This window comes from Erinaceus europaeus, chromosome 16 (assembly GCF_950295315.1).
Source record: "Erinaceus europaeus chromosome 16, mEriEur2.1, whole genome shotgun sequence".
Classification (NCBI taxonomy): domain Eukaryota; kingdom Metazoa; phylum Chordata; class Mammalia; order Eulipotyphla; family Erinaceidae; genus Erinaceus; species Erinaceus europaeus.
Genome location: NC_080177.1, coordinates 55,985,606 through 56,001,047, shown reverse-complemented (window position 1 = coordinate 56,001,047; position 15,442 = coordinate 55,985,606).

The window sequence follows — 15,442 nt, the reverse complement described above, 5'->3', positions numbered from 1 at the left end:
AAAGGCTTGAATGAATTCAGAACAGGCAAGGAAAAGGCAATTTTTTCATTACCCTCTGGATGGAGTGGAATAGAAAAAAAAATCTTTAAGATCTATAACAATTAAATGATAATATTGAGGAATAATAACAGATTTGGGAGTCCTGGTTGCAAGGCATCCAGAGGTAACATTCATGTATTAACATGTCTTAAATCTTGTAGCAATCTCCACTTACCAGACTTCTTAAGTATACAAAAAACAGGAGGATTCCAAGGATTTTGTGAAGGCTCAATATGACTGGCCTTTCCTTGTTCATTAATTAGCTCAATAGTCTTTTGGAGCTTCTCTCCTTTCAGTGGCCACTAGTCCACCCATGCAGGGGATCCTAGTTCCCAGTGGGTTTTGAGTGGTGGGAGCTGTAGAGTGGCCATTAGGATAAATTTGGCAGAGTATATAAATAGATGTTCCACTGTTCTAACAAGTCTCGTTCCCACAGAAAAACTAGAAAGTCTAATACACAAGGGCATATCAAGGCTATTTGTCTCTTGGGCCCTGTACAAGTAAGAAAATCTCTACTCTTTTGGGGACTTGCTTCCTCCCACCCCTGACAGGGTGAGGTAGCAGAAGTGAGTTTCCACTGCTTGGGGCAATCTTTGGAAGCAACCCCAGTAATTGATCTCCCTTTGACCTCAATAGTCAGGAGAGGTTGCTCAGCAAAAATCCTTGTGGTCCAAAAATTGTCAGTACTTCCAAATTCATTGTTGCCCCTAGGGGGCCCATTTGAAGGTCCTTAAATATGGAATAAGAATTAATTGTGCCTTGGGGCAGCTGATAAAAACTCTTTACTAGAGATAATGATTTTGATTTGAACTGCATAATCAGCATCAATAACACCAGGTTGTACTATAATGCCATTAGAAGTTAGCCTAGATACCCCAATATCAAGCCAGTAACTCCTTTGGGGAGAGGAGCCCAAACAAGAGTAGGAACTATTAATTCAGCTTTATCCCTTTCAATAAAAAAGTAGTCTTTAGAAATTATAAGAATCAAGCCTGCACTGCCTGGAGTTGCAGCTAATAAATCAATCACTGATTGTTTGATAAGTGAGTGGGAAGTGCCCAGTTATGCCTGGACACCTCTGGTGGGTTGGCTACAGTCCATGCCTATTGGGCTGTTTCTTGTTTAGGGACAAGGTTTTGGGCCCTGCTTCTCATTTACTGTACATCAGTTCTAGAAAGACATAGGTTTGCCCAATGAAAACCTTTTTTTACAGCAAGGGCAAAGTTTAGAAGCTGGTCTTTAAACACACTTCATCTTCAAGCTCATTGTTACCATGCCTGGATGGAATGTTTGCTATACAATTCCTCTGGAAATGGCCAGTATCCCCACATTTAAAACAAGAATTTTTATCCTTAGCTTGAACTAAAGCAGCCATAATGGTAGCAATTGCCATAACTTCTACCGTATGAACATCAGTTCCAACATCTTGGTATGCACGTATCATCTGAGCAACAGTTTAATTTTGACTTCTAAGGGGAGCTAAAACTTCTTTGCAATCACACTTTGCATTTTCAAAAGCCAATTGTTTAATTAGAATTCCAGCTGCATCCTTATTCTCAATCACTCTAATCTACTGCTAGTTGTAATCTATCAATAAAATCCATATATATTTATGTAGCTTTTTGAAAGATAGAAATATCTTGAGGGTGTACCAGAATCAAGTACTTTTCCCCATGCCTTGATCACAGCTTCTGAGGCCAAACGCAATCCCTTTTTTACCCATGTTCCTTTGTGCTTCAAGAGTAGCACAGTCGCCCTCACCAGTCAGAAGATTCATGGTAGATTTTTCTCCCACCACTAAAGCAGTACCTATTTCTTTATTTTCATGAAGCCATAAAGCACTGGTGGATGTGGAAAGCAATATCCTAACCAAATGTCTCCAGTCAAACAGTAGCATGTTAAAAAATCTTCAGCAATAGCAGTAACACAACCTTTAATAAATAGACTTTGAACCTCATGCTTATGTACAGCTTTTCTAAGGTCCTTAAGCACTTGAAAAGCTAAAGGCTCATACTTTCTTTCATCAACTTCTCCGTGTGGTACAGTTAAGAGAAAGAGGGTATGGAGGTCATCAGAAAAACCTTCTTTATGACATCCCTCTGCAAGACAGTGCTTAACAGAGCTCTTGAAAGCAGTCTTGTCGGGTTTAATATGAACAATGAGTTTATCAGAGAGAAGTTCAGGTGGCAGGGGTGGAAACACTGAAATGTGAGGATCAGGGCATGTCTCTGATATCTGATTACTGTAAAAAATGGCGACTAATCCCTAGCACTGCAAAAACGGTATCATCTGTTTTCCATCTACACCATGCCTTGGCCTCACGTGAGCTTAATGTGCAGCTTGGCGATACGAGAATCCGGCATGAAGCCCAGCCAGTCTGTCTTGGCATTACTCTCGATCGCACTCTGTCATTTCACGAACATCTCATAAAAACTGCAGCAAAGGTGGGCGCGAGGAATAACATCATTGCAAGACTAGCCAGCTCCTCATGTGGCGCGAGCGCTTCCACACTGCGATCATCATCTCTGGCATTATGCCATTCCACTGCAGAATACTGTGCCCCAGTATGGTTCCGTAGCCCCCATGTCCACTTGGTCGATTCCAAATTATATTCCTCCATGAGGATAATTTCTGGAACCATCCGTTCCACCCCGGTTCCATGGCTGCCAGTTCTTAGCAACATCGCCCCGCCAGATATTCGTCGGGATGCGGCATCATCTAAGTTCATTTCCCACGTCTATGCTCGACCGGACCTGCCAATATACGCGGATATCTTCGCCCACCCTGTCCAACGCTTGACGTCTCGTCACCCAATCTGGTCCCCTACGCCTACACTGAACTTTTCTGTTCCAGACTCTTGGAAACAGAGCTGGCAGTCAGTTGAGGTAAAGAACAAACACCTCATCACAGACCCCTGCGAGCGTCAACCCGGCTTTGACCTAGCACGTTATCAGGCTCAACCTGATGCTGTTGACTGGCTACGGAAGAAGGGCAAACGCTAGAAGAAGAAGGGGGAATTAAAGAAGGAGGCAGAAGAGGAGGTGAAGGAAGGTATGGAAAGGATTCACTGAGGCAGATACTCTTAAGAGCAGGTAGAGGTGGAAGAGAAAGATGATGAGGAGGAGGTGGTTGTGGGGAAGAAGATGGTGGAGGAGGGAGAAGATGAGGACAAGGAAGTGGGAAAGGGAAAGGGTGGGGAGCCAATGACTGCTGCAGCACAGTAGGCTTTTGAAAGTCTGCAGCAACTGGCAGGATGGGGTAAAATGCGACCTAAGTTGGCAGAGAAGAGGGTAATGCAATAGTGGGCGAGTGTGGAGAGAAGATTTGACTTCCACAATTCTCACAAGCAGGCAAGGGACTGGTGGGGCAATGAGTTGGCAGAGTAGTGGAGCAAGGGGGCACTTCCGTGCTCCTCTCCCTAGCTTCTGTGTCCAGAAGATGGTCTATCAGAAAAGGATTAGTCGGGAGTCGGGCTGTAGTACAGCGGGCTAAGTGCAGGTGGCACAAAGCACAAGGACCAGCATAAGGATTCCGATTCGAACTCCGGCTCCCCACCTGCAGGGGAGTCACTTCACAGGCGGTGAAGCAGGTCTGCAGGTGTCTATCTTTCTCTACTTCTCTCTGTCTTCCCCTCCCTCTCTCCATTTCTCTCTGTCCTATCCAACAATGACAACAACAATAATAATAACTACAACAATAAAACAACAAGGGCAACAAAAGGGAATAAATAAATAAAATAAATATTAAAAAAAAGAAAAGGATTAGTTGAGGGAAAGGGTGGACTTGTGATCTATGCTTAAATCTCCTGAACAATTGGAAGCTGCTGACATAAGAGTGATAGAGGAAAGGCATTAGGACCCAGAGGAGGGGAAGGAATACTGCTAGTACAGTTTAAATCCTGAGTTCAGAAGTTTAGAGGTTTGCTGAGAAAGGAAGGGTTGTATAGGTCAAAGGGTTGCATAGGTTGTATAGGTCAAAGCAAGACGACAAAGATTCCAGGTGTGAAGGTGGGAAACTTTAACCAATCTGAGGTTACCATGTAACTCCCTTTCCATTCATTTCCAGTCAATGACTGATAGAGACTTATGTTCTGGGTACCAGAGGTAACACATATATTTTTTAATCTTTTCACTTTTATTTTATTTTATTATTTATTTTTACCAGAGCTCTGGCTTATGGTGGTGCAGGGGATTGAACCTGGGACTTTGGAGCCTCAGGCATGAGAGTCTGTTTGAATATCCATTATGCTATTTACCCCTTGCCCAAGGCAACATATTTTAATGACACTTAACAAATTGCCAAGCTTTCGGTCAAAACACTTGTAATGAGACTGTCAGAGTAACTCTATCATCTGACGGTGGTGTGAACATTTCTTAGAATGGAAAGCACCCATTGAGAGAGTAAAGACAAATTAAAGGCAGAGAAAGAAAATTTCAAACTGAGACCTTTAATTCTAAAAGCAAGTTGACTGATACTCCTCTTACAATGAATACATTTTGTGGTGACATACCTTTTTGCTGTGTGCTTAGCAAGCCTCTCTGGCATGAGCAGGTCCTCATATGCAGGTTCAAGCAGGAGGTCTGGGTCAGAGCATGTTGGGGAGCCAGGTATGGGAAATGGACAGGTGGTGAACCTTAGCCAGTTGCGAGGGCCCTGAGATTAGATTCATCCTTGGGTGAAGAGAAAATAACCACAGCCAGTCACCATATAGTTGATCAGAAGAGGTCCAGTAGGAACATACAAGGGTCAAGGGTGAGGCCCCCATCCTAAGCTTCAAGAAGTATTTATTTGTAAAACTTACGTACTGCATAACATTGTTCAGACAAAACAACAGATGGCTATACAGTGCATAGACAAAGGTCAGAATACATTTCTAAGGGAGAAAACATTAGAATAAGGGTACTTGAAACTGTCACTATCCAGTAAATATTTGATGTATTTAGATGGCCCCTCATTGGGTGCATAGATGTTAATAACCGTTAAGTCCTCTTGGCTGACTGATAACTCTGTGCATTAAGTAATACCCATCCCTATCTTTTATTACTTGATTTGTTTTTGAAACCCCCCCTTTTATAAATTGAGGGTATTAACGATTTACAGTAAATAAAGTGGTTGGTACATGTATAAAATTTCTCAGTTTTCTGCAAAATACACTTAGCCTAGGTCCTCCTTCACTATCATGCACCAAGACATGAAAGCCGCCTTGTCCTCTCTCCCACCCTATCCCCCAGTACACCAAATTCATTCCAAGTTCTGCTTTGTGTTCAAAGTTTTCAATCCAAGATGAGGTGAAGAAGGTAAATTCATTGTATTACTTGATTTATTTTAAAGTCTAGTGTGTCAGAGTTTGTGTGTAGAAATCCACAGATAATCTTATGGGTTTTCTTCTACACGTGACTCTGTTTTTCTCTTGCTCTCACTATTTGCAGATGATATGATAGTATATACAGAAAAACCTAAAGAATACAGCATGAAGCTCTTGGAAATTATCAGGCAATATAGTAAGGTATCAGGCTACAAAATTAATATACAAAAGTCAGTGACATTCTCTATGCAAACACTAAGGTAGAAGAAGAAGAAGAAGAAGAAGAAGAAGAAGAAGAAGAAGAAGAAGAAGAAGAAGAAGAAGAAGAAGAAGAAGAAGAAGAAGATGAACAAGAAGAAGAAGAAGAAGGAGAAGGAGAAGGAGAAGGAGAAGGAGAAGGAGAAGGAGAAGGAGAAGGAGAAGGAGAAGAAGAAATCCAGAAATCAATTTCTTTTACTATAGCAACAAAAACAGTAAAATATCTAGGAATAAACCTAACAAAAGAAGTGAAAGACTTATATACTAAAAAGTATAAGTCACTATTCAAGGAAATAGAAAGAGACACAAAGAAGTGGAAAGATATTCCATGTTCATGGGTTGGAAGAATTAACATCATCAAAATGAATAACCTACCCAGAGCCATACACAAATGTAATGCAATCCCCCAATCAAGATCTCACCCATATTTTTTAGGAGACTAGAACAAAAGCTATAAATGTTTATTTGGAACAGAAAAACTTAGAATTCCCAAAACAATCTTGAAAAACAAGAACAGAACTGGAGGCATCACACTCCCAGATGTCAAACTGTATTATAGGGCTGTTATAATCAAAACTGTTTGGTACTGGAACAAAAATAGACACACTGACCAGTGGAATAGAATTGAAATCCCAGAAATAAGCCCCCACACCTCTCGGTATCAAATCTTTGACAAAGGTTCCAAGACTACTAACTGGGGAAAGGAGAGTTTCTCCATCAAATGGTATTGGAAAAAATGGGTTTGAAACATGCAGAAGAATGTAACTGAACCACATTTCACTAGATACAAAGTAAATTCCAAATGGATCCAAGGACTTGGATATTAGACCAGAAACTATCAAATACTTGGTGGAAAATATTGGCAGAACTCATTTCCATCTAAATTTTATAGGCATATTCAATGATACAAATCCAATTGCAAGGAAGACTAAGACAATAAACTACATCAAATTAAAAAGCTGCACAGCAAAAGAAACCACCACCCAAACAAAAAGAATCCTTACATTAGACAAGAGGCTAATAACCAAACTCAGCATCCAAAAAACAAATGACCACATCCAAAAATGGGAAGAGGATATGAACAGAATATTTACCTGGAGCTTCTTCCAATGCAGTGGGACAGAGCCCAAACCTGGGGTCATGCACATAGCATAGCAGTGCACTATCAAGTGAACTATTTTGCCATCCCTGAATATTGTTAATAACAACAGCTGAAAAGCATATAGTAACAACCCAGGTCCCATGAGGCCCAAGTATTTTTCATTTGTGATCTTTCCAGAACGTCTACACTGTGTCTGTGTGTGTGTGTGTGTGTGTGTGTGTGTGTATGTGTTAATGTTAAAAGCTGAACAATATTTTTTTTTTTAAAAAGCTGAACAAAATCGAAAGCCTGATTTTTAAGATAAAGTTAATGCACCTTTTGTCAGTCTTTGGTCCTGAGAATTGTCTTACATCACAGGACTTCTGATGTATAATTTACCAGCAAGACTATGATAGCTTTGAACGCTAATGAGAAACAGTCAGTCACAACCCAGTGTCTCCTTTGCTATGCTTTACTATTCATGGTGGCCAGTTACCCAAGCGGTATTAATGAGGCTAGGGTTGTGGATTCAATTCCAGGAAGACCAGTTAGCTTCACTCTATTTGCTGTTCATAGACCCTGTCCCCTTTACTCTAGCCACAAGCTTCATAAATCTTTGCTGGTTTAGCGAAAGAGAAGACAGGCTCAGATTTGGTGAGGAATAAGAACCACCATGTTTGGAGGAGACACTGGAGCCAAGAAGCAATGCTTGATATAGATAATCTTCATCCTTACTATCAAAGATATAATAAATTCTACATAATGCTGGCTCTATCTTGCATATCCATGTCAGTCTCACTACTGAACTAGTAAAGTGTGAAAGGCAGTGACTGAATAACTGTACAGTTGTGTCATCTGACCTTTCTAACTTCCATTTCTGTTGGATACATTGCCATATGCATAACAGCTTGCTGAAGAGTTGTATATCTTCCACAAAGAGGGAAAACACCTTTCTATATTTTTTATTCAAGGTGTAAATTGCAAAGCCCTTTTTCTCTGATAGGAAAAAAAAAAAAAAACGGTAGCACCACCAATGAACTCAAGAACTAAATCTACACCTGCACCAAAAGAAAGCATGTACACTTGTAAGTGTCTGGCACTGGCATCTAGAGAGATAGTTCAGCAGGTAGGGTGCATGCCTTGCCATGTGTGTGACTCAGGTTCCAACCTTGGCACCACATTCTTCATTAGGGAGGGGACAGATGCAAGGAGTTATTTTTGTTTTTGTTTTTTTTTTTCCCCTGACAATTTAAGATTGGAAGATTACATAAAGTCAACATTCACGTGCCATAGTACCAAAAGGCACCTGACACTAAACCTGGCCTGGTGATGGCTCTGTCTCAAGGGGGTTTGAGCAACATTCAGACTTGCCAAAATTGCAGGTGAGCTGGCACACCTGCAGAAGCCTGCACAGGCCATGATGTCTCATCAGATACCCTCCACTGAGCTGATTCAGCTGCAGGGCTGGGTATGTTTGCTAAAATAGCTGAAGCCACCCCCAGTCACATACCATTTGCATTTGCCTTCAGATTAACCTCCTGGATTTAACCTAGAACTTGCACTCTGCTACTGAATGACACAAGCTCCAACATGAGGAAACAGGGTTTAAGTCCTGTGTACCAGAGTACAATTTAAGGATGCTATGACCCTGGACACATGGTTTCACTCTCGGAGACTGTTTTATACTCTCAAAAATGGGAGTGAAAATATCTACTTGCCGAGATGATTGGACTAAGCATTTTAGCAATTAGAAAGTATAGGGTTCCTTTGGGAAAGGGCACTGTGAAAACCCTGGGAGACATCTCAGTTCTCTCTGTGCCTCTCTGCTGCCCCTGTCTTGGTTTGCAAGGCCTGCCCTCCAGGTCTGTTGGTGAACCTGCCTTTCTTAAAGTTCCATTCTCATTCGACTTTTTGTGTGGCCTTTACTCACAAAAAATACATAGTGTCTCGGAATTCAGGAAACAATTTCCTGCCCCAATAAGCAAAAACATTCTGGGCAGATCTCATGCGTAGCAAGTTGATGGTGAACACCGACACTGTTTTTTTGAGGTGGTTTCCTAAAGGAGTTTTGTTCTGAGCCATATTCTGTCTGCATCTTTAATGAAAAATGTATTCTGTTGCTAAGGCACGTGGAAATGTACAGCCTCTTATGGCACTGCAGCCCGCCCTAGGCTCTCCCCAGGGATCTGCAAGATTGAGACCTTGGGTTTAACAAAACTACACTTAATCAGATAGTCTCACTTACATGAGACTCGATGCCTTTGGTTCTAATTTCTGCATTCTAATTCTCCCTGCAGTTCAGCGGCACGGATTTATTCAGTCTGCTGCTACTGGCCACAATCTGCTCTGACCTGCTATAGTTTCAATCGTTCCTGCCAAAATAGGTGGGGACACAGTGGGAAGGAGACGGATGGAGTTTTGTGCCATTTATTTTAGGTTCCAGGGCAAGACCCACATTTCAGCAAAGGAAAATGTAGATAAATCACTTTCATTCTGGCTCTCCGGTGATGCCTCTGTAGCTGACCCTGGGCACAGTGTGCCTCCAGAGCTTGTTCTAATAAGCAGATCTCATCTCCAGTATTTTTGAACTGGCTGAATTTCCTTTAAAATAATTTAGAGGATTTAAGCAAGCAAATCTCCTGTCACTGCACTATGAGAATGGAGATTTCCTTGTTGGCATTCAGGGCTCCAGTAGCCTAGGTGCAAACTTTTGTTTTTTAAATTCTTTCTCAATATGTCACTGGTGCTGATGAGTTTGGTGTGGTGCTCCCAGTCTCCAGAATTTGGAATTGAGAGCTAGAGGGAATGACTGTATTTGCACCTGGGTGTGTCTATCTCCCCCTAGGTACACCCCCCCCTTTTTTTTTTTACCAGAGCACTACTCAGCTCTGGTTTATGGTGGTATGGAGGGTTGAATGTGGGACTTTGGAGCCTCAGGCATCAGAGTGTCTGCATAACCATTATGCTATCTACCCCAGTCTCCAGAATCTGGGAGATGGGTACTGTTGCTGTCTCCATCTTGCTGGTCTTTTCTGAGACCAAAAGAAAATTCAGAGTTGTTTTTTTTTTTTTGGGGGGGGGTTGTCTGCTTTTGCAAAGCCAGGGTCTGCAATTTCACCACTCCTCAGGCATTTTTGTTTGTTTGTTTTAAATGGCACCACGGTTATCACTGGGACTCGGTGCCAATACTACAAATCCACCGCTCCAGGCAGCCATTTTTCCTCCCTTCCTTCCCTCCCTCCCTCTCTCCCTCCTTTCTTTTCTTTTTTTTCCCTTCCTTTCTTTTTTTGATGGGACAGACAGAAATTGAGAGGGGAAGAAAAGATAGAAAGAGACAAAAAGAGAGACCTGCAGACCTACTTCACTGCTCATGAAGCTTTTCCCTGCAGGTGGGGAGCAAGGTCTTGAACCTGGGTCCTTGCACATGATAACATGTAGGTTCAGCCGGGTGTGCCACCATCCAACCCCCAGACCTCTTTCTCATTTTGAAAGAGGGGCACTATTACACTGGAGGTTCCCCCTTGCTATGATACCCCTATGTGATGCCAAGGTTCAAATATGGGTCATATACCTAGCAAAACACTCACACCTACTCTGTTGAGTTATTTCTCAGGCCCAAAACTCAGATATTTTATTTCTGCTTGCTACATTCAATATAGAATTGAATAGAAAATAAGTATTCCAGCTCAGTGGGTCCATAAACCAGTAAAGGCTTAAAGAAAAAATTCAGGTGTTGCACCTGATTGAGCACATGTTACCATGTGCAAAGACCTGGGTTCAAATGTCCACTCCCCCCCTGAAGAAGGGAATCTTCACAAGCAGTGAAGCAGGGCTGTGGACGTCTTTCTCTTTTTCTATCTCCTCTGCTCCTCTCAATTTCTCACTCTGACCCATCAAATAGAAAAACAGAAAAACAGCACCAAGATTGTGGATTCATGGTGCAAACACAGAACCTCACAATAACCCTGGTGGCAATAAAAGTAAAAAAGCATTCAATAATACTATAAAATTGTCATTTTATATTGATATTCAAGCACATTAACAATCTAAGTACTAGTGCCTATGTTCACTGTTTTATACAAGTAAGGGTACATTAACATGACAGTAGGAAGGGCAATTTTTTCTGGTCCTAGAAAAAATATGTATTTTTTATTAGTCATTTACAAAGTTACAAAATGACAGGGTGTTGGGTAGTATGCCACCTCCCCCTGGCTTCTGATTAACCATATGCCTATATAGGGATTTACTGATCCAAAGCTTTGGTCTATTTACATAAATCACTTTTACATTTACATAAAACACTCCCTCCAGGGCATTGGTGGTTCAGTGATAGGATTCTCGCCTGTTCCGCCCCCTCCTTGTCACACTCTGATTTTCACCAGTCACTTTTCTCTCCACCCTCTCTATATCACATCCTGTTTCCACCCTACTTGGAGAGTATAAAAACAGCTGCTCTTCTGATTAAAGACACTTGGAAATTGTTTTCCGGCTCCGAGAGTTCCAGAGTGTATCTCCTGCGGAAGTTAGTGCGGCACAAGTTCCTGATCCCTCTCCCATGCAGCAGCCTAGATCAGCTCCAGTTGAGTTCTCTCCAAGCCAGAGAGCACTAGCTCGGGAAGAAGTACCCTCAGGCTATCCCGGCATCTGGCGCCCGGAACAGGGACACGTAAGCAGCAGATTTTCAAGAAGACATCTTAGATAAGTACACACCTTTTGGATATCTGCAATATTGTGTTAAGGCACTGTGATTTTTTTCCTTTCTTATTGTTTTCCTGAGATCTCTCCACCATGGAAAATATTTTCCAAATTCTGCATTCTTTTTCCAGTATACAGTTTTTATATATCTGCGACATTTTTCTCGGGGCTTCACCTTATATCCTGTTGATCATCATAGCAGCTTTTAAGGGATATATAGGGCAACCTCTCAAAAGGCTTAAGGACCTAGAGGCTGAGGTCCAAGAGATAAAGGAAGTGATCATAGAACTTAACCAGCACCTTAAAAACAAGAAGAAGCAAAGGCCTGTTGTGATCTTGACCCACCCTAATTCCTCTGCATCTTGCCCTGAGGCCCCTATTTTGGCATCTTGCCCTGAGGCCCCTATTTTGGCAGACACGTGTCCGAATTCTCCTTTGGACTCCACAGCCACTTCTTCGGTCACCCCCATTTTGGCAGACACGTGTCCGGAACCTCCTGCTGCCTCCACGGCTGCTTCTTCGCCCATCCCTGTTTTGACAGACACATGTCCGAATTCTCCTGTAGCCTCCAAAACCACTTCTTCGGCCACTTGTCCAGAAGCTTCCACTTCGGTGACTCCTTCTACTGCTACACACTTATCAGAGCAAGTTCACACATTTCCGGTCAATGTTGCCCCCAATAGACAAAAACCTCAGGCCTGGTATCCATATTCCGCCACAGACCTGAAGGAACTACGCCAGGCTATCAAGGATGACGGTGTTCATGCCCCATGGACCAGGTCCATTTTACAAGGCCTGCTTCAGAACCTTAATACCCCCCAAGATTGGAGAGATGTGACTCGTGCTACGCTCCCAGGTCCCCTCTTCCTGCAATGGGAGGCATTCTTTCGCGACGAATGTTTACAACAATCGCGGAAAAATATTCAAAATCAGCCAGAGGGTAATTTTGATGCATTGTTTGGAACAGGCCAATTAGAAACAGGGATTCAACAGGCGGAAGCCAAGTTTCCACCGGGGTATTTTGATCAAGTACGCCTGTGTGCATTAAAAGCATGGGAGCGATTAACACCACCCATGGGAGCAGCCTCAGCCCCCATTCTCTCCCTGCAACAAGAACCTGATGAATCCCTCGCTAAATTCATTGCCAGGGTCCAGTCGAGTTTGGAAAGGAAGATTTATAATCCTGACGCTCGTTTTCTCCTCCTGCGATCCATAGTCTGGGATGGAATGCTTCCGCATTTTCGACAGACCTGTATCACTCTTAAAAACGAACACTCAGATACTTGGATTCTAGCTACACAGGATCTCAGATCAAGCTCTTTTCAAGGACCTATGTTACAGGCCTATGCAGCTACCTTACATATGCAAAAAGGGGCTTGCTTTCAGTGCGGTCGCCAAGGGCATTGGCGTAACCAATGTCCAGAAAATAGACCGCGACCCCGCCTCCAGTCAGGGCGACCCCACCTCCAGTCAGGGCAACCCCGCCTCCAGACAGGGAACCAAAGACCATGAATGCCTTGTCCCAGATGCCAGAAAGGATTTCACTGGAGGAGAGATTGTTGGTCAAGGTTCCATAGGAACAGCAGGCCTCTGCCAAATGTAAACAGGGATTTAAGCTAGGTGTGGGGCTTCCCTTAGCCCCGCCCCCAAGAGGGAATGAAGCAGGTCGCCCGCTTGGTGCTGTGCCCTTCTTCCACAAACAGAAGCCCAGCTTGGGACCCAATCCATCGCTACACCCACCACGCCAAGTAACAATAACAGAGGGTGAGCAGAAGGAGGAAACTTCGGTGTGTGGGAACTTCCAGCATAGAAATAACTGGCTGGAGCAAGAGAACAGCTCGAATTCAGAGCCTGAGATTTTATGGACCACCCCTGTTTTAGAAAGGGGTCACCCAACTATGACAGTAAAGATTGGTAATATTCCTTTTAAGTGTTTGATTGACACGGGAGCAGATAAGACAATCTTAAGGCAAGCAGAGGTTCCCCAGAGTTGGGAACTCCTCCCAGGACCATGCTTACATGGTGTTGGAGGATTGACTCAGGCATTCCGCACACGAGATTCCCTTGTGTGGGAAGATCCAGAAGGGACTACCGGACGCTTTCAACCTTTAATAGCTGATATAAGCACCAATTTATTGGGAAGAGACTTGCTGGAATCTTTAGATGTAGTGATATCCTCAGACACCTCTGCAGGACACCACACTGACTCCTGTGAGACTGCTAGACCCAACCAGCACCCCCAATACTAACTGCCACTGTTCGTAACAGAACTCCCCGCTTAGATTGGCTTTCTAATGAGCCTGTCTGGGTGGAACAGTGGCCTTTGCCTAGGGAGAAGCTAGAAATTTTTTAAAAACTCGTCCAAGAGCAGTTATCTTTGGGACACATTCGTCATTCTCGGAGCCCATGGAATACTCCAGTCTTTGTGATTAAAAAGCGCTCAGGAAAATGGCGCCTCCTCCAAGATCTTCGTGCAGTTAATAAAACCATGCAGGTTTGGGGCTCCCCCCAAAGGGGTTTGCCTCTTGCTTCCGCGATTCCCACAGGAATTCCAATCATAGCTATTGATATACAGAATTGTTTTTTCTCTATTCCCTTACACCCACAAGATTGTAAACGTTTTGCTTTCTCTGTTCCTTCTATTAATAATGCCAGCCCTGCCGATAGATTTGAATGGGTGGTACTGCCCCAGGGCATGGCTAATAGTCCTACTATTTGTCAAGAGGTTGTTAAATCTGCCCTTTTTCCATATATTCATAAGGGCCTTAAGGTTTTTCATTATATGGATGACGTGTTAATATGGGGAGAATTAGATACAGATCTCTCCACCCTACGTGATTTTCTAATCCCTGCCTTAAAGAGAAGTGGACTTAATGTAGCTCCTGAGAAGATACAGCTAATCCCTCCAATATCTTTCTTAGGCTCAGAGATTTCCCTAATGCAGATTCGTCCTTTAAAACCTTGTGTTACTTTTCCTTCTAATCTCACTCTTGCTTCTTTACAAAGTTTTCTTGGAAATTTGAATTGGCTTAGGCAGTATCTTTATCTGCCTACGAGCTGCCTGCAACCACTGTTCGATCTGTTAAAAGGAAACAAACAGCCCTCCTCAAAGCGTATGTTAACCCGCGAAGCCTCCTTGGCACTGGAAAAAGTTAACCAGGCTCTCCAGGACATGCACCTCGTTCGGTTCTCCCCCTCCTCTCCAGTAAATCTTCTAATCTTTAACTCCACCCCCATGGTAGTGGGGGCATTGTGGCAGAAACATGGCATTCTCGAATGGCTTCATACGCCAGTAGGCAGAGCTCCAAGACTCCTTACCGAGATTGATGCCTTAGCATTTATGGTTCGCCAAGGAAGAAACAGATCGGTTCAGGTCTTAGGAAGGGAACCAGATTCAATCATTCTTCCCTTTTCTCTCACAGATACAGAATGGCTCATACGCCACCATTCTCGTTTTGCCATAAGTTTAATGGGTTTTCCAGGACAATTAGATAATCATTTTCCCTCTAATAATTTGATAGCTTCTTTACCTCTGTTGCCTCTACTAGTACCTAAACTTTTCTCTCGAGATCCCATCCCCTCTGCTCCTACAGTGTTCACTGATGGTGGAAAAAAGGGAGCTGCTGCCCTTATATATTATCCAGACCAGCAATACCCCAAACCTCTCTTTACTGAACTTCCTGATAATTCCCCTCAGTACAAAGAACTTTATGCTGTTTTCCTTGCATTAAAAGCTGTACCAGAATCCTTCAACCTTTTTTCTGACAGTGTGTATACTGTTAACTTACTTCCATGGCTTGCTCGATCTTATGTAAGAATTGATGACAACCCACTTTCTCCTCTTTTAATTCAAATTGCCTCTATGCTCTGTTCTCGAACCCATCCACTGTATGTTCAGCACCTACGTTCCCACAGCCCTCTTCCTGGTCCCCTGTCCGAAGGGAATGCTGCAGCTGACCGCCTTGCCTCCACAGGAATTCTCCTAGCCTCTGTCTCTAATCCTGCTGACTTTCATTCCCTAACCCATGTTAATCTTAAAGGTCTTTGAGCTCGATTTCCTGATA